Genomic DNA, 25,806 nt, shown 5'->3' on the forward strand with positions numbered 1-25,806 from the left:
CGAGACTCCGTCTCAAAAAAAAAAAAAAAAATTATGATTTCCCCTCGATGCTGAAAATGTTTTGACAAAATACCCATTCCTGATAAAATACTCAATCAAAATAGACTGCTATATTAATACCTTCTCAGCATGATTACGAAGATAGATGGGTAGTTTAGATAGATTAGATAGATTGATAGATTGATCAATATCTCTATGTATGTATCCATTGTATATCGCGATCAACTATTTGTCTATCTAGACATATATAGAAAAATACATTATTTAACCCTAAAGCCAACATTCTTGTTGAATAGTTTAATAATAATAAAGACATTCTCACTAACGTTATGAACAAGATAAAAATTCCAAAAAGTCATCACTATTCTTTAACATTTTACTACAGGCAAGAACCAATGCAATAAGAAAACTGAAAACTACTGGAATCATAATAACTAGAAAAACTCATAAATTTGCTCTATTTACAAGTGATACGGCAGTATACCTAGAAAACCCATGAGAGCAATAATGAAAGTAGGTCAGAGAAGAAAATAATTTATTAAGATGACAAGATTAAAATCAATATGTGACTATTATACATTAACAGACATTAGTAATAAATAAAATAACCAATCAAAGATACAGTGAAAGAGAAAACCCGTTTATAATAACAACACATGCAAAAAAATATTTAGGAGTCAGCTTAATAAGAAATGTGGAAAAATAGGAAACTTTAAAAAATTACTGAAAGATACAAAAGTAGATTTGGACAAATGAAAAGCATTTTCACTTGGAAAAGATTACTCCTGATATTCATTTTCTCAAAAGAATGTAAATTTAATATGATTTCAAAAATATATCAACAGCTATTTTTCTGGAGCTAGACAAATTTATTCTAAAAATCGTACAGGAAAAAATGCGAGAAACTCCAGTAAAAATAAAACCTAATGAAGAATCCTACTGCTACTTCACTTTCACTAGATGAGCTAAAATTTAAAATGACTTACAACGTCAAAGTTGAAGCAACTGGAATTTGCATTTATTAGATAAAAGAATGGTGGTTCCCTATTGAACTAAACATTCACCTACCCTGTACCCCAATAATTCTACTCTTAGATATTTAACCAAGAAAAATGAAAACATACATCCACAAAATAGTTATTCAAGTGTGTTCATAACAGCTTAATGCATAATAGACCCTAACTGGAAACAGCTCAAGTGTCCATCAGTAAGCAATAAAGTATAGTTTATTTATACAACAGAATACTACTCAACAATTAAGAGAAATGACACACACAACATGGATGACTATAAAAATGTACTACTAACTGAATGAAAGAAACTTTACACAAGAGTGTACTTACCTAGTGTATGATTCCATTTACATGAAGTCCTAAAACAAACCAAACTAATTTATGATAAGAAAAACAAATGAAAACAGAATTTGCCTTTGGACAGGAGTATAAGTGAAGATTTACTGGGAAAAAGAACTTTACTGGAGTCAAAGAGTGTTCAGATTTCTCAAAACTCATTGGATACTACATTTAAGATTTGTGAGTTTCATTACAAACAAATTTATTCCAACGAAATAGAGAACACTAACAAATTTCTAACTCTATTTGATGTTATGTATAGTGAAATATTTGGGAGGGAGACAGTGATGTCTTCAATTTACTTTGAAATGTATCAAAAAATGAGATGAACTGAGGGAGGGATGGATAGATGGATGAGTATTCACTGTAAAAAAAGAAAAGCAGTAAAAGAACATTAGCCTTACTAGAAGTGAAAATATATTATAAGACTCCTAAAATTTAACAAGAAATGTGTGATTATTGGAAGAATACATAGGCCAGTGAAATAGATTAGAGTGTACAGAAATGGACTCATATACAGATGAAAATTTTGTGTATCATAAAGATGACCTCTCAAATCACTGAGAAGATACAGACTCTTTTATTTCTTTTTTATTATTATTTTTTTTTTTGAGATGGATCTCTCTCTGTTGCCCGGGCTGGAGTGAAGTGGCTCAATCTCAGGGCACTGCAACCTCCACCTCCCGGGTTCAAGCGACTGCCCTGCCTCAGCCTCCCCAGTAGCTAGGACTACAGGTGCACGCCACCACACCTGGCTAATTTTTGCATTATTAGTAGAGACGGGGTTTCACCATATTGGCCAGACTGGTCTCGAACTCCTGACCTTGCGATCCACCTACCTCAGCCTCCCAAAGTTCTGGGATTGCCCGGCAGAGATAGACATTTTAATAAGTAGTGTTGACACACTGAATATCCTTTTGGATTACAGATAAAATGGGATTCATACCTCACACAATGCATGAAAACAAATTCCAAATGGATAAGGTATGCCTATCAGTCAGGGTTCTCCAGAAAAACAGAACCAACCGAATATGCATATACATATATAGAGAGGTTTGTTTTAAGGAATTGGATCATGCAATTGTGGAGGCTTACCAAGTCCAAAATCTGATGAGGTAGTCTGGCAGGTTGGAGCCTCAAGAAGAGTTTCAGTTTGAGTTAAAAGGCAACCTACTGGTAGAATTCCTTCTTTCTAAGGGAAGGTCAGTTTTTGCTCGATTTAGGCCTTCAAATGATTGCATGAGGCCCATTTGTATCATGTTGGGTAACCTGCTTTACTCAAAGTCTATTGATTTAAATGTTAATCTCACCCAAAAAACACCTTCACAGAAACTTCCAGAAAAATGTTTGACCTAATATCTGGGCACAATGGCTCAGCCAAATTGATGCATAAAATTAATCATCACAATATATAAGTGTACCAAAAAACTGAAATCACATACTTGAAGAAAATTTGATTGAATTCCTTTATACTCAAAATCCAAATGTAATACGAGTAAACTGTTAGTAATTTTGACTATTTAAAAATCTCGCACAGCAAAACAAGACATTATAGCAAATTCAAAAGTCAAAGGACCAACATAAATGAACATTTGCAATGTGTATAGCAAATATTCAATGTTTATATATCCATAACGTATCTGATACATAAATAGCTTCTAAAAGTTGAGGATAAAAAAGCTAAAACCCAAAAGAAAATGGATGAACTTACATGCCTTCTGATGCATGCCATGTGATGCCATGCATGCCTTACATGCCATGTGATGCTTCTGACACAGCATCACGTATGTAGTATTATTCCCCCAAATGTTGCATATGAACCTAATCATGAAGAAACAAGCAGGCAAATCCAGATTATATGACGTTCCACAAAACAACTGTCCTGAACTATTAAAAATGTCAGTATCGCACATGATTTTTTCTTTCCAAAAAAGGTGGAGAAATTGATGTAGATTGAAGAAGACTAAAGAGAGAAATGTAATATCTGATTTATTGATGAATTTTCAGCGGGGGGAATCAGCTGTAAAAGGCATTGGGATAACTGGGAATATTAACGTATGAGTTGTATGTAGTAAGATGATTGTATATTATCAATGCTCTATCCCTTGAGAGTGACAATATTACTGTGACTATGCAGGAGAACTTCCTCATTTTTAGAAAATACACGCTTATGTATTTCAGAGTGGTGCAACACAATGCCTGAAATTAAAAGTTTTGCAATGCACAGATGTGCACATACGGAGACAGACACAGCACAGGTGATAACTGGGTGAATTTAAATGAAGGTTATGTTTTCTCTTAGCTCTTCACAGACCACCCTAGAACTACATGGCCCTTCAAAATTACCCCAACTTCAGCTGAGGTGGCCATGCCGTTATGTCCCTCCACTCACATTGATCAGTCATCTGATGCTGGCTGCTGCCTGGAAAGCTTGCCCTTGGGCAGGACCACTCTCTGAAGCTAAGGCAATCGTGGAAGAGGCTGACAGCCAAAAGCTTTCCTCTACAGCACTCCCAGCAGCTGGACCAACACGTGATCCTTATAGAGGCGTCTAGGCAGCACATCACAATGTCCACTATAGGACACTTCAAGATACATAAAGACATTTCAGAAGTTATTGCTAGAGGGGACATTATTTCTCCAGTCAGAGAAAAACAAATAGGACGGCAGATGTCCTACGTCAATGCAGCTCTTGATAAGCACACCACATTCTATCCTACTATTGTTATTGCTGCTAAGGATTTATTTTTGTGGCTTTTTAAACCAACTCATGTTTAAGTGACTCTGAAAAAAACGGCTCTTTTCACCCTGAAATTATGTGCCTGATTTAGCTGAAAGAAATACGGTAATACATAATCTTAACTGGAACACAGTATAGCAATTTCCCTGAGAAGGTCAGGGTTAACCTTCAGTGCCCTTACTCATAAGGGAAACATCTTTAACTTGAATCAGCATATTTTCATTAAGTTCACATTGCCCTTCAAGGTGCAAAAATGGCTTTCATCTCCAAGCAGGCAACAACTAATTAGAAATAAAGTTGCAAGGAAGGCACGGATTAAGCTGTAAGAATGGCACAGCCATTGCAGGCAAGGCATTCCAAAGAATCCAAAAATCACTTAGAAGTGCAAAATAGAAACCAGAAACTGGGCTCTTTGACATGAGACATTTCAAGGGTGCAATGGGCCTTTAAGTCAGAATTCTAACATTCATAAAGCTGTAAGCATATACATACACATGCTAATCTAAAGGACATTATTCCCTGCGGCTCATAGGAATGCAGTCCAGAAATTTCAGCTTGTGTAGAAAAGTCACAATTGCAACTGTTTTATCCTTTTATTCTGTAGCATCAACTATTATTCTTTCTGGAAATTCCAAGTTTGATATTCAGAATACAACTATCACAGAGTATCTGTAATCTGAAAATTAACTGATTTGTAGTTCATTGCGTATTTAAAGGTTGGAAATTATAAATGACATACAGGAAAATGCAAGACTATGGCAACTGTACAGTGATCCATTGTGAGCTTGTGTGTCCAGTTTTGTTTTAATTTAGAAAAACAGCACAATGCCTGACACATGATAGGCACATAATATGTATTCATTGTGTAAATTTTAATGTTTTCCCAACAGAGAAAACCTGTCATCTTTTAGGTAACAGAAATAATGGTACCTATTTAACTGTTCTGTATGTTCTGAGCAATTTTAATGGGTAGACTCTCATAAAGATAACTTTATGTAACTACTGATGTGTCATTTTTCATAGGCTCTGCCAAAAAAAAAAATTGCCTGTTTTTTGGGAAAATATTGTCGACATTTGCTTAGCAAAATACAGTTTCTAAAAATCAACAAGCACATTGCCTGCTTCATATTTTGGTTCAGTGAGTTTGTGTGCTATTTTCTCATCAGGAGACCCATTTAGGAGATGCAGTACCTACTAATATATTGTTCCCTAATTCTTTTTCCTGAAAAACCCATGGGGGCAGGAGGAAAGTTTTCTGATTATTTTTCAGCCGTATATCAAGTATACATAAGATCACACTTAGAAGTTGTTAAATTAAATCAATTTGCTCAGTTAACCTTAAACTGGAGATTTATATAAATTGAATAAATGTGTCCACATAGGAATAAAAAGGATAAAAGGAGGAAAAAGTCAACTGATTGGAAAATTCTTAGTCATCCATGTCTTAAAACGAGTTGCAAAGCTGTTGAAAGATGGCCAGGAGCGGTGGCTCATGTCTGTAATCACAGCATTCTGGGAGGTTGAGGTGCGTGGATCAACTGAGGTCAGGAGTTCGAGACCAGCCTGGCCAACATGGCGAAACCCTGTCTCTACTGAAAATACAAAAATTAGCTGGGTGTGGTGGTACACGCCTGTAATCCTAGCTGCTTGGGAGGCTGAGCCAGGAGAATCACTTGAACCCAGGAGGCGGAGGTTGTGTTGAGCTAAGGTCGCACCATGGACTCCAGCCTGGATGACAGAGCAAGACTCCATTTAAAAAAAAAAAAAAAGCTGTTGAAAGGTTAATATTTGTGGGATGGCTACACTTTCAATCATGCTTTCTAGAACTACTGAGGTTGACGAAACAGCCCTAGAGCAATTTGAGTTATTACTATTTAATTTTTAAATTTATCTGCAGTAGCCTTGACAAGAAATAAAAGATAAGTTGTTTGAGCTTGAATACAAAAGTCTGTTTCCTATCAATTAAATTTGCTCCTTTTCCCACACTTAAAGTATTTCCCAATATGATACTTGTTCTGGTGTGCTTGATTTTATTTTGAAATGAGTTTTTTTGTAACTTCTGTTTTGTTTTCTTTCCTTTCTGAGATATTCATTCTGAATCTCTGTGTCAGGAAACAGAAATATTTATCTCTAAATGAAAAGTGTATGCAAGAAACTCTGCCATTATTGAATTTCAATGAACTTGGTGGTTCTAATGACATGAAACTCTGTCAAATGTTAACAGAAATTATAGGTAGAATTCTTCAGGAAGCTTTCAAATCATAGCCTCTTCTGTCAGCATTTCATAATAACCTACCATCTATAATCTACCAAGGTATTGAAGTATCCCTGAGGAAAAATCATGACTTTCTTAGGCCAATTTAATAACAAAATACATTTCCAATTTCAAGTACTTCTAGATCTTCTAATTGTGTTTTTCGGATCTACTGCTTGGCAGATATAAAAAATAATGGCCAATGAAAACATTCATTCATTTGATACTTGGGACTATTTCTGATTAAAATGATTGTATAGTGATCTAACAGCTCTCTCTTTTCCCATTTTGACAAAAGAATGAGTATGAAAAATTGTATAGGCCTTTCTTTTTCCAAATGCTCTAAATGGAGGCATAATAAATATTATGTAGCAGATCAACCAAAGCATTAGATACAATTTTTAAAGTCCTTTCCATTTTTTCTGTCCGCATTATTACATTTTTCTAAAGACAAGAATGTAACATAGATAATGTTGCTTGCCTTAAGTTAGTCTACACTTTTTTAAAAATGATGCAAAGGTCTATGGAAATCAAGAAGTAAGGGGCAGTGCAGATTTTGGAATTCTTACCACAGTTTATGTGTCCAAAGGGATGTCACTTTTAAATTGACTAATACTACCTTCCATTTGCTGTCTCCCTGCTTCAGCTAATATCACCTACATTCCTGAATATTCGAAGCTGGAGAGGTATACCTATGAACAGAGATTTGGAAACAATACCAATCCAAAGAAAACCCTAGACCTACCTTTCTTCCTACCTTTTTGGACCTGATAACAATTGATTCCATGATGGCTGATCTTGGTCCAGGCCAATACTTACCCTACTGTGAGACAAGATTTGGGACACAGAGTAGCTACCTTCAACCAGACATCATACAGGTGCTGGAATTAACAAATTGAGTTACAATGGCTTCTTCTATGCACAGCTGCAAGCAAAAGATCTTGTTTTTGTAGTGTAGGGAAAAGGTTTGTAGAGAGGTATTTTTAGGCATGTTCATGAAGTATATATGCTGGCAAGGAATATCCAAAGGAAATGAAAACACTGTTTCAGAGAGATATCTGCACTCCCATGTTCATTGCAGCATTATTCACAGTAACCAAGATATAGAAACAACTGAAGTGTCTGTCAACAGATGAATAAAGAAACTATGATACACACACCTTACACTATATATATTTATGTCTATATACATATAGAGAGATATATATGTAAACACACACAACAGAATATTATTCAGCCTTAAAAAAACAGAAAATCCTGCTACTTAGGACAGCATGAATGAAACTGTAGAATATTACACTAAGTGAAATAAGCCAGACACAGAAAGACAAATGCTATATCATCTCGCTTAAATGTGAAATCTAAAATATAAAATTCATAAAAATGGCAATGGTGGTTACCAGGGGCCTGAGGTGGCAGAAATGGGGAGATGGTAGTCAAAGGCTACAAACTTTCCGTTGTGAGATGAGTGTGTTCTGGACAGCAATATATGGTGCAGTGGTCATAGTTAGTAAGGATGCATTGTATACTTAAAATGCGCTAAGAGAATAGATGTTGTGTTTTCACACACACACACACACAAGTGTGTGAGATGAGGTAATGGATATGTTAATTAGCTTTATTGTGGTAATCATTTTGTAATGTACAGCAAATCATTACCTTTTATACCTTAAATATACAATATACAAGATTGAAGGTATAAAAATGTACAAAAATATACAATTCTTTATTTGTTAATCACGCCTCAATGAAGCTGGGGGGACAAAACCAAAGTAGATAGACTGTAAGCTGAGGAAGGACAGGCTCGTGTCACTTCTGTTCATGGCTGTTTTCTGTATTCACTGCACCTAGCACAGTCTTTGAAATGGAAGATAGATGCTCAAAGATACAGTAGATATATACTCAAAGAATGAATTTGCCAAAGCTCGAGAATCAATATTAACCAGCTATATGGGTTTCCCCTTCCTTGATAGCCTTGCCAATTCCCTGGAGCCAACCATAATAAGTATACTTACCTAAGGTAGATATAACCGTGTGTGTATGTGTGTGTGTGTGTGTGTGTGTGTGTGTGTTAGTACTGTGAATGAGATACAAGTGCAATGAATATCTTCACCAAGAATAGGAACTAACATTTTTTGATAATGCTTTACAACATAGCTGTTAAAATTATGCAATTTGAATTCAAAAGCAGAAAATAATGTCACGTTTAGAAAGTCAAGTTTCCCCAGATTTGAGTTATTACTGGGGTAATTCAAAATTTGTAAACTCCATTGCTAGTTAACAGAGATTTAGGCTTTAGTCTTAGATTAACTGGAACACTTGGAAAATTAATGGAACCAAAATAATAATTAGATTTTAAAAGACTTTAAGCTGAAACTCAAATCATAAATTGAAATTTAAATCAGAGAGAATAAAAATATATAAATACAACAGAAACAAATCTTTTTAATGCAATTTACTTGGTAAATCACAATATAAATATAATTTCTTCTTTATTGAGGGCATTGACTCAAATTCACAAATACAGTTATATTAGAATTACAATTCATATATCTACCAATAAGAGGAAGAAATTGTCTTCCTCTCTTCTTATTTTTAATGGTAATACTTCTGACTTACTATTGGTAGTTTTTCCAATGTCTTCTTACTTTGTTTTTTTGTTTTTTTTTTTTTTTTTTTTTGAGACAGAGTCTTGCTGTGTCACCCAGGCTGGAGTGCAGTGGCCGGATCTCAGCTCACTGCAAGCTCTGCCTCCCAGGTTCACGCCATTCTCCTGCCTCAGCCTCCCGAGTAGCTGGGACTACAGGCGCCCGCCACCTCGCCTGGCTAGTTTTTTGTATTTTTAGTAGAGACGGGGTTTCACCATGTTAGCCAGGATGGTCTCGATCTCCTGACCTCGTGATCCGCCCGTCTCGGCCTCCCAAAGTGCTGGGATTACAGGCTTGAGCCACCGCGCCCGGCCCCTTACTTTGTATTAATAGAGATAATTTAATTTACTCTCATAGCTCTAACTGCAAACTTGCTCATGTTCTAAATAATTTTAAACTGATTTCATCCAAGATCTCTTTTCTGAGATTCAGGCTTATATCTAATATATATATTATATCTATTCAAACATGTCCATTTGGATATTCTACCAGCTCCAAGTTCACCATGTCAAAGCTGGTCATATCATCTCCTGTCTAATTCCTAATTTCCAGTATTTTTTCTTTATTGCTTCTCTCATTTGGTTACTCTAAATAGCAAAATCTTAACATCGATAATTTCCCCTTCTTTATTCTCTTTACACAACTAATCAATTCTTATCAATTCTACCTCCTGCATTTCTTCCAGATCTATCCACTTCTGATTCAAGCCACCAATGTCACTGGTCTGGCCAACTGCCACACTCTTACTGTTTCTGTGTCTGATCTTGCCGCTGTCACTGACCCCACCTCTATTCATCCTTCACCCTGCAGCCAGAATGATCCTGATGAAGTGCAAATTTGATCACAGTAGGCCATTGGACAGACTCTTAAATGACTCACCAGTGCCCTATGATTTATTAACTTTAGATGGATAGCTTGACATTCAAGTGTTTCACAAATTTCTCTTCCTTTATTCACTGACTAGACTTAAATGATGTCGAATTGCTGAAATAAGCTCATTACTTTCCGTTATGGACTGAACTATTTCCTCTTCAAATACATATGTTGAAGTCCTTACCGCCCCCCCAGCCCATGTAACTGTGTTTGCAGATAGAGTTTTTAAAGAGATAAGGAAAGTTAAATGAAGTCATAAAAGTGGGGCCTTATTCCCCTCATATGAGGGCCTTACTCCCCTTATAAGGGCTGGTGTCCTTACAAGAAAAGTCAGAGACACCAGGAGTGCATGGACACAGTAGAAAGACCCTCTGAGGATACAGCAAGAAAGTAGCCATCTGCAAGGCAAGAAAAGATGTCTCACCAGAAACAATCTCTACTAGCACCTTGATCTTGGCCTTCCAGCCTCCAAAACTGTGAAAAAACACATTTCTGTTGTTTAAGCCACTAAGTCTTTCATAATCTGTCATAGCAGCCATAGAAGACAAATACATCTTCCTTCCATTCCAAGCCAAGGAATACCCCACCCCTCTCTTTTTTCATACCCTTCTCACTCCTCCATTGGATGAACTAATTCCTGCTGGTCTTTGATGCCTCAACCAAATTATGAGTACCTCTAACAATCTCAACTCCTCCTGCAAGCAATACTGGATTAGTTGCTCCTCATAGGAGACAGACCCTATAGCCCCTTGTTATTGTATTTTAATGGTCTAGATTTTAAATTCTACATAATTATAAATTATTTGGGGGCAGGGACTATATCTTATACAGTCTTTTATTCCCAGAGCTAGGACAGGCACTCAAGTAATATTTGTTGAACAAATGAACAAACAGTACCTGATACACAGTAGATATTCAGTAACTGATAAATAACAGGTAGAAAGCTATGCTAAAAGCTTTTACTAAAATTGAGGAGAATTCAATGGATGATAATTAAAGAGCTAGGGGTAACTGCAAAAGTGCAGTAAAAGAGCAAGTCCAGGAAAACAAAGCACTTTAGTTTGATGTCAAGACCTATGAGTAGCACAGGATACATAAATAATAACAAGAAACATGGCAAAGAGCATATCAAATAGCGTATTTGAAATAGATTTAGGCACAAGTAATTGTTCCACATCAAATAACCTTATGCATTTGTGTAGAAGAGTACAAATTTCATCTCCTTGGTTTCTTTTTCCTCCATATATGCCTTTAGAAAAAATGGTTATAAAATAAACCTTTTAAGATTTCATGAGATATTTCATGTTTTGTCCCTCTAATGGTTCTATTAAGTCTCTTCAAACAGGCACTTTTCTACCAGAGCAAACTTGAAAGAACAGAACATTTATTCCAAAAGCAATTTCCTTCCCCAGTTATTTTCTGTATTCCCTTGGCAGTGTTTTTCGACAGTTTTACTTGAATAAGAGCTTATTTGGTCCCAAACCAGCTTCTCCTGCTGCTTGAACCTGCAGTCAAGTCTTAGACCTTTCCTGTGTGACCTCCCAATTTGCTACCATGGAAATGATTACAATCACACAAGTATATCTTTTATTGCACGATGAGTTCAGATGTTTATTTTTAAAAATTAAAGCAAACTCTTGCAAAACATATTTAGAAGTACATTGTGTGTCTTTGTTTAAATCCATTCAAAGAAATTGAACAGGTTCCCAAATGGAACCTTTGATGTTTACAGGAAAATGTTAAAAATAAAGAGATAATAGCGATGATGATTACGATGATGATAATAAGGATTTCTTATAATTTCATACAATTGTAAAGTTTGCAACAGGCTAATGGTTTACAACAACCCCGGGGGAAAAAGAATGGATTTTATTATCCTGAATTTACAGATAAGAAAACAGTCTCAGAGAGGTTATTTTACTTAAAACTGTAAAGTTTTTCCAACCAGAAGAGGCATTATGGGTCATCTGTTGCCAGTACTCTTGTTTTGCAAATAAGGGATCTTAGGTAGGTGAATTTCCCAGGATGAATTTTCCACTAAGTGGCAAGCCTCTCGTGACTGCTGTGTAGACAGTAGGAGACACAGCAGCTGAATTCTTCTGAGCACTAGCTCCATTCCAGGAATAAAGCCAGTGCCTCAGGACAAGTGTATGCGTTATTTTTTGGCCTCTATTTGTAAGAGTTGAATGTAAACAAGTGGCCCCAAGTAGCCCTAGGCATTAATAAAAAGAACCTTTCTGGGAAGTTTGAACAGCAATTAACAAAAATAATGTATAGAGGATTGCGACCTTCAATGGCCTTTTGCGACCTATCTGGTGTCCCTCCTACCTGATTGTCAACTCTCTCCTGTTCATCCATCTCCTGGGATGTCCCTCCAGGGGAGGAGCACATCTACTACCCGTGAGTTTTCAATTGCACCAGCTTTGCCTCTTCACTGTCTCACTGCCTCATCACAGCTCCTACTGGAGATTCAGAAAAAGCTTGCTGGAAAAAATAAAAATAAAAATAAAAAACTGGACTCCTTATTAAAAATTGGTCATGGATTCATGGTATCAGAAGGTTGTTTGAGTGCAACTAAATTTGGCAAGCACCCACGGATTACAAAAGTATTTTAAATGATGCCACAGTAAGCCTGACAGAAAACAAAAAGTGTAATATTTTTTTCCAAGCAGGTAGCTACAAGATGATTTTGTTTCTGTCTAAACCAAATTGCAAATTTGTTCTTTTGTAACCCTTTAGTTTTCTCTGATCTCCCACTCAAATCCTCTCCACATTTTCAGAACTTGTGTTGAATCCTAGACGTCTACCTTTAAATCAGGAATCTTCCATTGAGGGGGGCAAGAGTAATCACTGTAGCCCTTTCCTGGTACCTCCCTAGATAGTTAGATTACTTTATGAGCTTAACAAATTGTTTTCTCTCTTTCTAAACAACCACTTCTACCAAAGTACCTGGATCTCTTCAGGTGGGAAGAATGATCATTTTGTTCTCTTATTACACATTTCACGTACCACTCAGCAGATTCCATCTGCCCTGTAGTCATGAATTCTGGGGAGGAAATGAGGGCTTTTTCCATACTCCCAGCTCCTTGGTAATACTGTCTTTAGGAAAGGACAACACAGGTACTTTTCACTACATGATTCCTCATCCAAAGTCAGCCCCAGCCTTCACATCTCCTCCCTCAATTACTCTTCCTACCTTACCCTGCCCCTTTGCCCCACACCTCTGCACACTGCCTTGACCTTTCTTCAGCCCTTTCCAATAGTACTGAGAGGATCTGTATTCTGAATGATGTTTTAAGGTTGCAGTCCCCAGGTGTCTCAGCTAAAATTCCTAGGGCAGAGAACATTTATAGTTCAGCGCATGCTTTCATAGTCAATGGGAAAAAATTCCTCCTCTACTCCTAATGGACTTCTTCAGTAACATGCTTCCCCTGAATGTGTGGGAGACTGACGTTGCCAGAATATTTCTTTTTTATGGCTTTTGTTGCTTTGACAACTTCGATTTTATGGCAATTTTAATCATGTGTGTCCTATTCCTTCACTTCTGGCATTTTGCAAATATTCGATTTCTCTATCGCTACTACTATAATGGCCTTCAACAAACTGTGATTCATCAAGCTGTTTCCCCCAAGTTCTTCCGCCTCATCCACAGGCAAAACCCCAAAGGGAACTGCATCAGGCAAACAAGGCGATGCTAAATGCTCATGAGTGAGAAAATCTATTAATTAAAAAGGGGAGGAGAGAAGGAAGAGGAAGGAAGAAAAATTACACGTATAAGTTAATGCAGCCCCAAGACACCACTGGCAGTAACTTATGCACTGACACTTTAAACAGGCTTTATGAGTCTGTTTACTCTATTCACAATTATTCATGAAAAAATGTGCTATCAAGTATAACAACACAAAGTACATGTGCTATCTTAAAGATACAGTGAGTCAATAAATCATGCCTGAGCTTTAACAATATTATATTTCCCTTTCTTGTATATTCATAGAATAATGGAAGTGGAAATATAAAGGAGCTAGAGACGGAAAAGACCAAATGGGTTATCTATTTAATCTTGTTCTGACAGAGGATCGGTCTAGAGCAATATGTCTTAGAATTTGTCGTTTAGAAATTAGTGCCTCTGCTGTGTCATAGCTTTTGGCCACTTTTCTTCACAGTTTATTTCTGAATAGCCGAGTTCCAGTTCTTTTCCCTGAAAAGCAGAACTAAAATTTGATTTTGCTAATTTGCTCACCTTTTCCTCATTCTAATTCCCTAGACCCTGTATAAAAATTTCCTCTGCTGTGGATATTTATACTATTTTAATATGCCTTCAATTATTCTCTGGTTCCTATTACTCATCTAGAATAAATCCCGTGGCCAGCTCCCTTTCTTTCCTGAGAGGCTGCCCTAGACACCTCTTCCCATGCAAAATGTTTTGTGCGCAATATTTCCCCAGGAGAGTGAGATTAGGATAATGTCCTGAAGAGCTTTGTAAACTAAAATGCCTCTCTTTAGCTACTCTCCTCCTAGCACTCTCTAAACTAAGGAGACATTTGCCCATGAGTCCTGCAGCCCTCTCTCTGCCTCAGCAGCCATTTCTACCTATTGTATACCTGTGTTTCTGATTCGTTTGTCTCACTTTACACTTAAATCTCACTAAGCTGCAAGCCCTATTCATGCTCCAACACCATGTGGTCCATTTTTTCTGATTCTTCTTTTCTCACAAATAAAGACATTGTTTCCAAATTTCATTGAAACTGTATTTACTCTTTTACAGAGATTATTAAAGATTTTTTTGTGTGAGTCATATTAATGCTACAGTTGACTATCTACCTCTCCAAATTGATCAACTTGTAGCCATTTTTTCGAAGCACTGTGATGCTTTGGTTACAAAAACTAAGTAGGTTTTCAATATTTTCACTTTGAGGCCACCCCTCACTCCCATCTTCCTGCCAAAGAAAATAAGAAGATATGATACTACCAAATATTTTATAGAAGTCTTTATAATTATCAGAAATATACAAATGTCCCAAGAACGTGTACAGTTTGTAATATTGATGCAAAACAATATGGATTAAAGTGCCAATAGTTTATTCACTTTTTACCTCCAGATTACTTTTAGATCTGGCATAGATTGTCAATAAATATACAAACATTTGAAAGTGTATATTTAGATAATACATCATTTCCTCAGAACCAAAATATTTTAACTGTGTTAATTTTGCTACACAAAAGACTTAGATTTAACTTACAAACACGAAATCAAGGGTTAGAAAATGTCTGTGTAGATGCCCAGAAGTTGTGTTGTGCATTTCACATGTATTTACTCCAATCCTGAAAAGATTCCCACCAGTCAAAGGGACAGACTAAGGTGCAGAGAGGTATTTTGCATAAAATCACACACACGAAAAAGATTAAGGGACTGTATCAGTCAGAGTTCTCCAGAGAAACAGAAGCAATAGGATATGTGTGTGTGTGTGTGTGTGCATATGTGTATGTGGCATGTGTGTGTGTGTGTGTGTGTGTTTGTGATATTTATTATGGGAATTGACTTACATGGTTATGGAGGACCAGAAGTCCCACAGGCTGGAGAATGAGGAAAGACAGTAGCGTAATTCAGTCTGACTGTGAAAGTCCAAGAATTAGGAACTTCAAAGTATGAGGACAAAAGCTGTCTCAACTTAAGAAGACAGAGAGAATTTGCCCTTCCTCTGCCTTTTTGTTGTCTTTGAGCCATCAGTGAATTCAATGATGCTCACCTACTCTGTTGGAGGTGGGTCTTTTTTACTCAGTCTACTTATTCAAATGCTAATCTCTTCCAGACACACCCCCACTGAAATACCCAGAAATAATGTTTCACCAACTATCTGGGCATCCCTTAGCCCAGTCATGTTAATACACAAAATTAACCTTCACAGGGACTTAGAATTAGAACACAAGTGTATTGGCTGGGCGCAGTGGCTTACACCTGTAATCCCAGCACTTTGAGAGGCCAAGGTGGGCGGATCACTTGAGGTCATGAGTGATGAGGAGTTTGAGACCAACCTGGCCAACATGGTGAAACCCCTTCTCTACTAAAAATACAAAACTTATCCGGGCATGGTGGCGCGTGCATATAATCCCAGGCACTTGAGAAGCTGAGACAGGATAATTGCTTGAACCCAGGAGAAGGAGGTTGCAGTGAGCCGAGATCCATCCAGCAGAGTGAGACACTGCCAAAAAAAGGAAAGAAGGAAAGAAAGAAGGAAGGAAGGAAGGAAGGAAAGAAAGAAAGAAAGAAAGAAAAGAAAAAAAGAAGGAAGGAGAAAGAGAAAGAGAGAAAGAAAGAAAGAAAGAAAGAAAGAAAGAAAGAAAGAAAGAAAGAAAGAAAGAAAGAAAGAAAGAAAGAAAGAAAGAAAGAAAGAAAGAAAGAAAGAAAGAAGGAAAAGAAGGAAAGAAAGGAAGGAAGGAGGGAGGGAAGGAAGGAAGGAAGGAAGGAAGGAAGGAAGGAAGACAAGTATATCTCTGCAACATCAGGCAGGATGTGCAAATATTGATTGAAAGAAGAAAAGACCAGAGCTGGGAATCAAATAAAGGAACTCTGTAGGGTAGTTATGTACAATGGTACAGAAGCATGAAATAGTGTGAAATGAATTGGGAACTTGCTAAATTGAAGATGGATCTAAAAGGATCTGCAGTGATTACAATGGGGGAAGTCAGTTACAAATCAGCTCATAGGGACCTTGCTCTTGATTTGCTGCCAGAAAAGAGTTGAGATTTTATCCTATTGCAAGGCAGTCACTGAAGAGCTTTAAGCAAAAACCTTCCTAGGATCTTTCTGGCTTCTGGCATCAATAACTGATTTGAAGACAACAAGGAGAGATAAGGAAACATGCTTAGAAGGACACTGCAACTGTCCAAGTAAAGAATGATGAGGCCCTGAACTAAGGCAAGAGCTGTGACAGTGGAAGTAACAAGTAAGGTTAATTAAATTAATTTCATAGTGGAGGAAAGATGAATGAAAAGGAGATTAACTCACTGCTAAGTGAGTTTATGGTGATGCCCTCCATAGGTAAAAAATGTAGAGCCTGGAAACTGCTGTGGAAGATAACGTGGGTATGGGATGGGGACGCTGAAGACAAAGGGAGGAGTGAGCTGGATGAGATTGGAAATTTTGAGTTCAGTTTGGAACATCTTGAGTATGATGATACATGGGCATCCAGTCCAGTAGGATATGGCCGGTGGTGAGACCGTGGGATGGGACGCAATTGCTAAGGAAAAATGTGAACAGTTGTGTTCTCACCTGTAAGAATGTTCCAAAATATGCACACTCAAGCCTTGCCTTAGATACGTTCAGTAGGTCTGAGGTGAAAGTTGGGTTAATTATAAAAAGCCAACAAATAAATAAACACAGTGCTCAGGCCTAACAAAACACATCTGTCAGACTTCTGCTGGATGGACAGAACCCCAAGTCTCTAGATTGCCACTGTTTTCAGTGATTTGTAGACTAGTGTTGTATAAGGTATGAATCATAGCCTATTGGTCGGTTATAAAATTAATTTAGTAGGTTGTAATAGTGTTATATATCACAAGTAATTTCATATAAAGCAGCATGTACTGTTTTCCTGTACTTTCATAACCATTTTATATGTATATATTTGTGTAGAGACAGGTGGCGTGTGTGTGTGTTTGTGAGAGAGTGTGTGTGTGAGAGTGTGTGTGTGTTTGTAGTGGTTCATAATATAAAGTTAAATTTTTCTTTCACAGTTAAAAAGTTTTAAAGCCACTGTTGTAGATTACAAAAGAAACTAAGACAAAATGTTACAATGTATTTTTAATGTCAAAATGGTCAAATTCTAGAAAGAAAACCTGAGCCAGATATTTAAAAACATGATTCTATTTCTAGTTTCATTACCTTTACGTTGTTTGTTCCTGTGCAAGTCAAGATCTCTAAATGGCTTTTTTTTCTAAACAAGAAATGAATACTGCTTATAAACTACTTCACTGACAGCAATTTAACGACCATTTATGTCAAGTGTTTTGAAATCTGAGAGAAATAGACTATAAACAAAAATATCACATGGATTTGTTTAACTTTTGGAAAAATATGTAAGGATAATTTGGAACAACTCTTGCTTGACTCATGAATGTCATTGTGGATCTTCCTCCTTCTTGTAAAGTAACAACTTTTGGATTGTATTTTATACTTTATAACGAATATTTACATATATAATTTTGGCTCCCAAGGAAAGTCTTTGAGGTAGGCAGGACAAGTTGCTTTATCTGCATTTTGCAAATGAGGAAATCAGTCTCACAGAGGATACATGACTTTATTCATGGTAACCACAACACTATCTTCTCAAATATTAACTTATATTTCTGACAAAACTATGACAGTTTCCATTTGTATACACAAAGCATATTGATCAGTTTCTAAGAAGCTAATAATCTGACATTTTTCATCCACCTATCACCCACTGAAACTAAAATTACAAACACACACTCTAAATAATCTTATTTTACTAAAAAATTTTTTTCATGTTTCTATTTAACTCTTGTAGGAGAGATTGATGGTTGCCTCCCTGTAATTTTTCTTTTCTTGTTCACTAAGGAAGCCCTAATTTTATCCATATATCTATACTTTATGGAATATAATTCTGTTTTCAGTTCAGGAGTAAATCCTGAATAGTTTAACTCTATCGGGTTAGCTCATACTGCTTTTCAATAATTGGTTTACGGATGGAACTATGACCCATTCCGGTCGTAGATCTAAGAAGCAGGTCTCATGAGTCTAAGGACAGCAACTTAGAAAAAGAAGCACAAAGAAGAGATTGTCATTTTATTTCTCTGAAATCTGACATTTCTGGATGTGACTATGGAACTATGGTAGTCAGACTGCAATCTAAGGGAAGCTAACCTGAGGATCAAGACTAGCTTGATCCAAAATCGTGGTAGTGGGAAGATGGAAAGAACTTTAATTCCTGGTGACACTTGAATCATCCTATATAGAAACTATATATGAAACAATATACTTTTTCTAGAGTTAAGCCTTTTGAGTTGTATTTTTTAATGTTTGCAACCAAATATACAGCCGATAAAAATCTCCATTACATTTGGTTTATTGGTCAACCTTTGAGACTAAATAGTGTAAGTCACCATTTAACTGCTTGGTCAATAATTTTGGAAATACAGTCATGCATCACACAACATTTTCATCAATGACAGACCATGTATATGACTGTGGTCCCATGAGATTAGAATACTGTATTTTTACAGTATATTTTCTATTAGATATGTTTAGATACACAAATACTTACCATTTTGTTACAATTCCCTATGGCATTCAGTACAGTAACATGCTGTACAAGTTGTAGCTTAAGAGCAATGGACTATACTCTACAGCCTAGGCATATACTAGGTTATACCATTTAGATTCATGTAAATACATTCTATGATGTCCACACAACAAAATTGTCCAACAACAAATTCTCAGCATGTATGCCCATCATTAAGTGATGCATGCTTGTATTCTAATTTGGCCTACGTTTTACATTCAGTTAATCTAAAATACTGTTTATATGCTTATCTTGTTTTTTCATTGAGAGATTATTTTCCAAAATTTTCTAGATCTTTAGAGAATCCAGTGCTTTTATAAATCATTCAGAAACACACTGGATAAATAATGACATCACATATATTTTTTAAAATCACATGCTAACAATCTTTCACAAGTGTTTAACTTTGAAAAGTAACAACTCTTGGGGTGTATTCGATGCTTTAAAACGAACATTCACATATATAATAATTTTGGCTCCCAAGAAAAGTCTCTGAGGTGGGCAGAGCAAGTTTAGTGAAACCATTTCACACTCTTCTAACTCGGTAGGCACCATATGTGTAACACACAAACAAAAAAAAATGTCAGAAAAGGGGATACTAGCCTGGCCAACGGACATAAGGAAAGTATGAACAATCTTGAGTTGGCATCTAATACCTTCTGAAATTTTATTCAAAATTGCTTATGTGTGTTTATGCATATTTTTCTGGATAGACCACCCATAGCTTTGATCAGAACCTTAAAGGATTAAAATAATCCTCTCTATTTATGTTCTTGAATGAGATTGACACAAGTCAACATTGTTTATTCAGATAAAGAATGACTTGATCTCGGATTTGTCACTTCATATAAACCTAGCCCATGTACATAGTTTATATATAAAGCTACATTACTTGGTGAAGGCTGGAAAATACTAGAAGCATTAGATGCATTTTCAGAGAGGATGACATAAATTAGGCAATTGGATTTTTAGTTCTGCATCATTTCATCCACAGCAATATAGAGTGGCTTAATTTTCTTTCCAATACTAAAAAATATAAGTATATGAAAAATATAGGAAAAAAGTCTGTAGAATGGTTCAGTATTCACAAAGTGACACTGCTAAACTGTGGAAGACAGAGCCTAACACACTTACAGTGTCTACCATTCCAGGTTTATCTCTGAAAACCCTATCTCCGCCTCTACTCCATCTACTCCTAAGCTGTAGTTATAATGGAAATACTTTTCTCTCTAAGATTAATATTTCCATTTCTCTCTGCCTCTGAATATATCACTTCCCCTCCCACAGTGTTCTCTCCTCTTGCCTTCACTTGTTGCCTGGCATATTTCCCCTCTTCCAATACTAGTTCCAGAGTCACCTCCTCTGAGAAGAACCTCCTAAGAAGAGTGTGATGTTCCCTCCTCTGCTCTCATACAACCCCAGGCACTCTTTCAACAAATATTTATTCAATATCCCTAATCACTGGGAACATATCAGTGATCAAAACAACATCCTCACTCTCATGGAGATAATATTCTAATGGGAATAAGGAAGCACTTAATATATGGCAGAGGTAATAAGTTTTACAAAGAAGAAGAAATTGGGGTAAGCAAAGAGTGATGGGGGTGGTGAGCAGCTATTGCAGACGAGGAGGAAAATCCTCCATGACAGTGTACCATTTGAGCAAAATCCTTCATTGAGTGAGGAAGACATGTGACTGCTCCAGGAAAGCATATTCAAGGAAGAAGGAACAGAAAATCACAAGCTTCAAGGTGGAAGCATATCATAATGTTTGAAGAAAAGTAAAAGAAGAGCAGTAGGATTTGGAGGAGGGTGAGAAGAGTAGGAGATGTGGTCAGAAAAGTAGCCTGGTGCCAACCTAAGCTCTTGTAAGCTCTGGCAAGGGCTTTTGACTTTTACATGAATATAATGAAAGCCTGGGAAATTTTAAGCAAAGAGTGACTTGACCTTATTTCTACTTTTAAAAACTCACTCCAGTTGCTTTGAGGAGCCTATAGGTGTGTCAGTGAAGAGGCAGGGAGACCACAGAGAAGTCATTCAGGTGAAAACTGGTGGTGGCAACTTGTCCTAAGGTGACTGCAGATGCAGGAAAGTGAAAATGATGAACACTGACAACGTGTTTAAGGTTGTGTGCTATAGAAGAGCGCAGAGAAGTGGTTAATTTACTGAGAAGGGCAGTGAAGTCGGAGAATATTACTAGGATACATCACAGCATATTTTACCCTAGTGGGAATGATCCAGTTAAGAGGGAAATGGTAATGATATAGGATTGAGGGAACCCAATGTCATGCCCTTTAATAGGTGATTGAAGGTGGGATACAGGTTGTAAAATGATGGGATGACATTATGGGTTAGGGACAGTTCAACTGTACAAGACAGGGATACAGAGTACTTGGGAGTAGATGCAAGTGAGGCGGTATCTGTGGTGGCTCAACATCTTATAGATGGGGAGAGGAAAGGGGAGGGATGTGGTAAGAAATCATCCCAGTGTGCAAGAGACAGCTGATGGAGCAGAGCCATATTTGGCTGGCAGGACAGGACTAAGGTGCAATATATATAGTGAGATATAATATGAGATAGTCAGCATGTTAGTGTATTTTATAAGTTTCATTCGACTGCTAGGATGCCAGGATGAAGGAGAAAGAAGGTTGGATTTAACCACAATGGGGTCTTCTCAGGTGAGTTTGATAGCGGAAAAGAATGGCAGGGGAGCTGAGAGTGAAAGCAAATGATGACTTATGGTGATGGACCACAAAGTGAACCAACAAAGGAAGAAAGTGAGGGCATGAGTGGGAGCCACAGACAGTGAAATGAGCAGGATCAGCCATTCTAAGGGTTACTGGAGTGGGAGAAATTGAAGCAGTGACCTGGAGGGAAAAGTGGCAATCAAAGAATGGGACACTTGAAACGGGGTTTTGGTAATGGCACATTGTATGTGTGACCACGGATGTAAGCAGCTGCGGTGAAGTGGAAAACAAGATCATTGCAAGTGTTCTATTGGGTGTTCTATCACTGGTAAAAGGGGAAACACACTGCAAGATATAATTAGGCATTTCACAGGATCTTTAGGAAGGTCAAAGAATTATTGCAGGCTGTCATCCAGGACAATACCCAAATTACATTAGAAGATTGCTAACAAGACACAGTTTTCCACTGCTGCTGGGAACAGGCACCTTAGTGTTTCCTGCCTGTGTGGACCCCATGGTGCCACTGTTGGAACCCATGTAATACTGCCTCTCTCCCTGTCATTCTCACCAGGAAATGATTCTGAAATGTGCCTCCTTCTTCCCACCATGTTTCCTAATCAAAATCTTGCTTGGAAATGTCTGATGGGAGAAACCTAAATCAAATTCTTGGGCCCTGGTTGTTAAAAAAGGTTTGAAAATTAAGTTTCTGACATTTACCTTGAAGATACAGGTCTCATAAGAGGAGAAGTTCTCCAAACACAAAGAGGGAGATGTTGGGCAGCCAACACTATGAAATATTAAACTGCAGATCTTTACCTGTCTGATGTTATACTCCCAGCACTTTTCACAACACACATAAGAAATTAGCATGCAACAAATGTCTGTTGAATAAATGGATAAACAAATGGATGAGTAATTTTTTAGGCACAGCCATTTGTTATCTATTTTGACACCTGGCTCACACCTTAAACTCTACAAATAATGTAAATTAAACTGGGGGTATCTTAAAGCATTAATTTACTGCCTTAAACCTCTGGTATTGTTCTGTACATGAAGGTTCCTTTGGGAAGTTGAGTCATTTAGGCTCCCATTTATTTCAGCACAACTGTTCTGAGAAGGTGCTCAATCTCCACTAACGCTTGAGAATATAGAACACTGTGAATATTTATTCATTAAACAGAGATTTATTGAGCCTCTAATATAGCCAGACATTCTTCTAGCTGTTGGGCACAGAGCAGTGAAGGAAAGAGATAAAAACCTCTGCTTTGGCAGCACAAAGGCAGGCTTTCTAATTTACAATTATGCTTGAGTGATTATAAAGCTAAATTATGTTTATGGCAGATAAGTTTAAAAAGAAAATAAGATCACCTATGATAGCACCAACACACTAGCACAATTCTTGTGCCTTTTGATACATATTCCTATAGTTTTTTGAAGTATATAAACAAATATTTTATTACAAATGCAGAATGTTACCTAAACATACAGCTTTTTGTTTCACTTTTATTCACTTGACATGGATATTTATGAAAAATTTTTATATCCTTATGGAGTTTTTATAGCATTTGAAAACATACCCATATTATTCTGTCTTATAACAGTATCATTACCAAGCCTGCTTTATTGACCATTTAGGCAGTTTCTAATTTTTCATTATTATAAACAATGCTGCAGTGAACATCCTTGTACATACATCTTTGCACATTTATCTGATTATGTCTCTAGAATTATATTGTAACTGTGCAATTGTTAAGTCAAAGAGCAACCTGAACTTAAGACTGTATGTATTCATGCTAAATGCCCCTTCATAAAAAGTTGAACCAATTTCATTCTCTGCTGCACTGTGTATGAGAGTGCCTATTTCCTACATCCTAGCAGATTCTTCTTTTTTGACTGTTAATCAACTTCTGATGATTCAGCCAGCAACTCTCCACAGTAGGGAGAAAGGTAGTTGAACGGCTGTCACTAGATGATAAGTCAACAGATTTCTTGATATGTACCATTTATCCACAAGAGTTACACTGTGCCCATTAGGATCCTTACCTATTTCACGCTGATAGGAATGCTTAAGAAACTTCTGAAGAAAAAAAGGAAAAGAGGAAAGCAAATGCATCAGTAGAACTTCCTCTTATCATTATTACCCATCCATCTTTCATTAATAAAGCAATGTTAATAGCGTTGAAAAATATATTGAGACAATGTTGGTACTGACAAATAAAATTTAGCTCTATAAATACATTTGTACCCGGTACACAAAGTGATCAAAGGCAAATGGAAATGTAATTGAGATAATATATGAAGTGTCATGAAGTAATAAACACTGAACAATGGGGAAAGTATGGTCCTTCTTTGTAAATGTCCACATCCTACCCAGGCCTAATCTGTAGAATTTTTAAAAAGCAAGAAAATACTTAAACTAGTAGTCATTGTTTTCATACGTTTATTCCACTTTCAAAATTGTAATTGTTAATACTTACTGATGTGCACCAAGTGTCAGAAACGTCATAATCCTAATAATAAGATTTACTCAATCCTAATAATAAGGTTAGGATCAATCTCCCTATTTTACTGTTAAAATCCAAATAAATTTACTAAGGTTGCAGCTAATACGTGGTAGATTCTGGACTTGAAATAAGTTTTATCTCATACCAAAGCCAATATATAAGTTTGCCCTTTTTGGGAAACTGTTTCTTGGGATGTAGCCAATCACCACTTAATACTAGGGACAAAAGCAAGTTCCAGTGAGGACCCATGGGTCATTTACTTATAATTTGAAATTAGTCTCCTCTAATTCAAAAATCTCTGTTACATAAGACCCCGAATACGAAACGAGGAGAGCCAGACAGCCTGCATGAACTGGGAAAACCACTCAGTGTTTATGCCTTTACTATTATTAGTGCTGGCAGGACCCTGTTTCTGTCTTTCTGCACAGCCTAAATCCACTAGCCTCAAACCTCCTCACACCAGGAGAGGTGTTCATAACTAAAACAAAGGTTAGAAAGTCCCATCCTCAATCATAAGTGACAACTCTGCATCTTTAGAGATCTACCCAACAGATGCAATTATGAGTTGCATTCAAGCTCTTAGTCCAAATCCTGTTGTTTTCTTCCAACTATGCCTCACTGCCTGACTTGAGGTTTTTCCCATTGAATCAGCCCTGCCTGGAATCTGCCTGTGGCTTACACTTTGGCCGCAGCATTTCCCATCCGTTTCCCAGAGACTACCCTTCCTTTAGATGTCTCAGCTGGTCCCCCACTCTCATACCAACTCTGCCTTAGTCTCAGCAAAGCCAGATCTTTATATATTCTTTAGAGAGTGCCTTCTTTACTCTTCCTCAGGATTCAGATTGAACATCTTCCAGATGAGTGGATGGCGCTAAATTAATTTCTATAAATTGCCTTCTTGAATCTTCTTAACAATTATAAGAGATAACTACTATTAATTCTTTACATTACAGGTGAGAAAACTGAGATGGGCAGATTAAGTGACTGGTATTGTTTGAATGTTTGTGCTCCTCCAAAATTCATATTGAAACAGAATTCCCAATGCAACCACATAAAGAGGTGAGGTTGTTAAAAGGTGATTAAGCCTTGGGGACTCCATGCTTATGGAAGGGATTAGTGCCTTTATAAAAGGATGTCAGGAAGTGAGTTCTTTCCTTTTGCCCTTCCACTACATGAGAACATACCAACAGGGTGCCATATTGGAAACAAAGATCTCTCAGCAGATACCAAATCTTCCAGTGCCCCGATCTTGAGCAATAAATTTCTGCTTTTATAAATGCCTAAGGTTTTTTGTTTTTTTGTTTTTTTTTATTTTAATTATTATACTTTAAGTTTTAGGGTACATGTGCATAATGTGCAGGTTTGTTACATATGTATACTTGTGCCATGTTGGTGTGCTGCACCCATCAACTCGTCAGCACCCATCAATTCGTCATTTACATCAGG

The sequence above is a fragment of the Colobus angolensis genome, unplaced genomic scaffold (genome assembly GCF_000951035.1).
Source record: "Colobus angolensis palliatus isolate OR3802 unplaced genomic scaffold, Cang.pa_1.0 Scaffold41, whole genome shotgun sequence".
NCBI classification, from domain to species: domain Eukaryota; kingdom Metazoa; phylum Chordata; class Mammalia; order Primates; family Cercopithecidae; genus Colobus; species Colobus angolensis.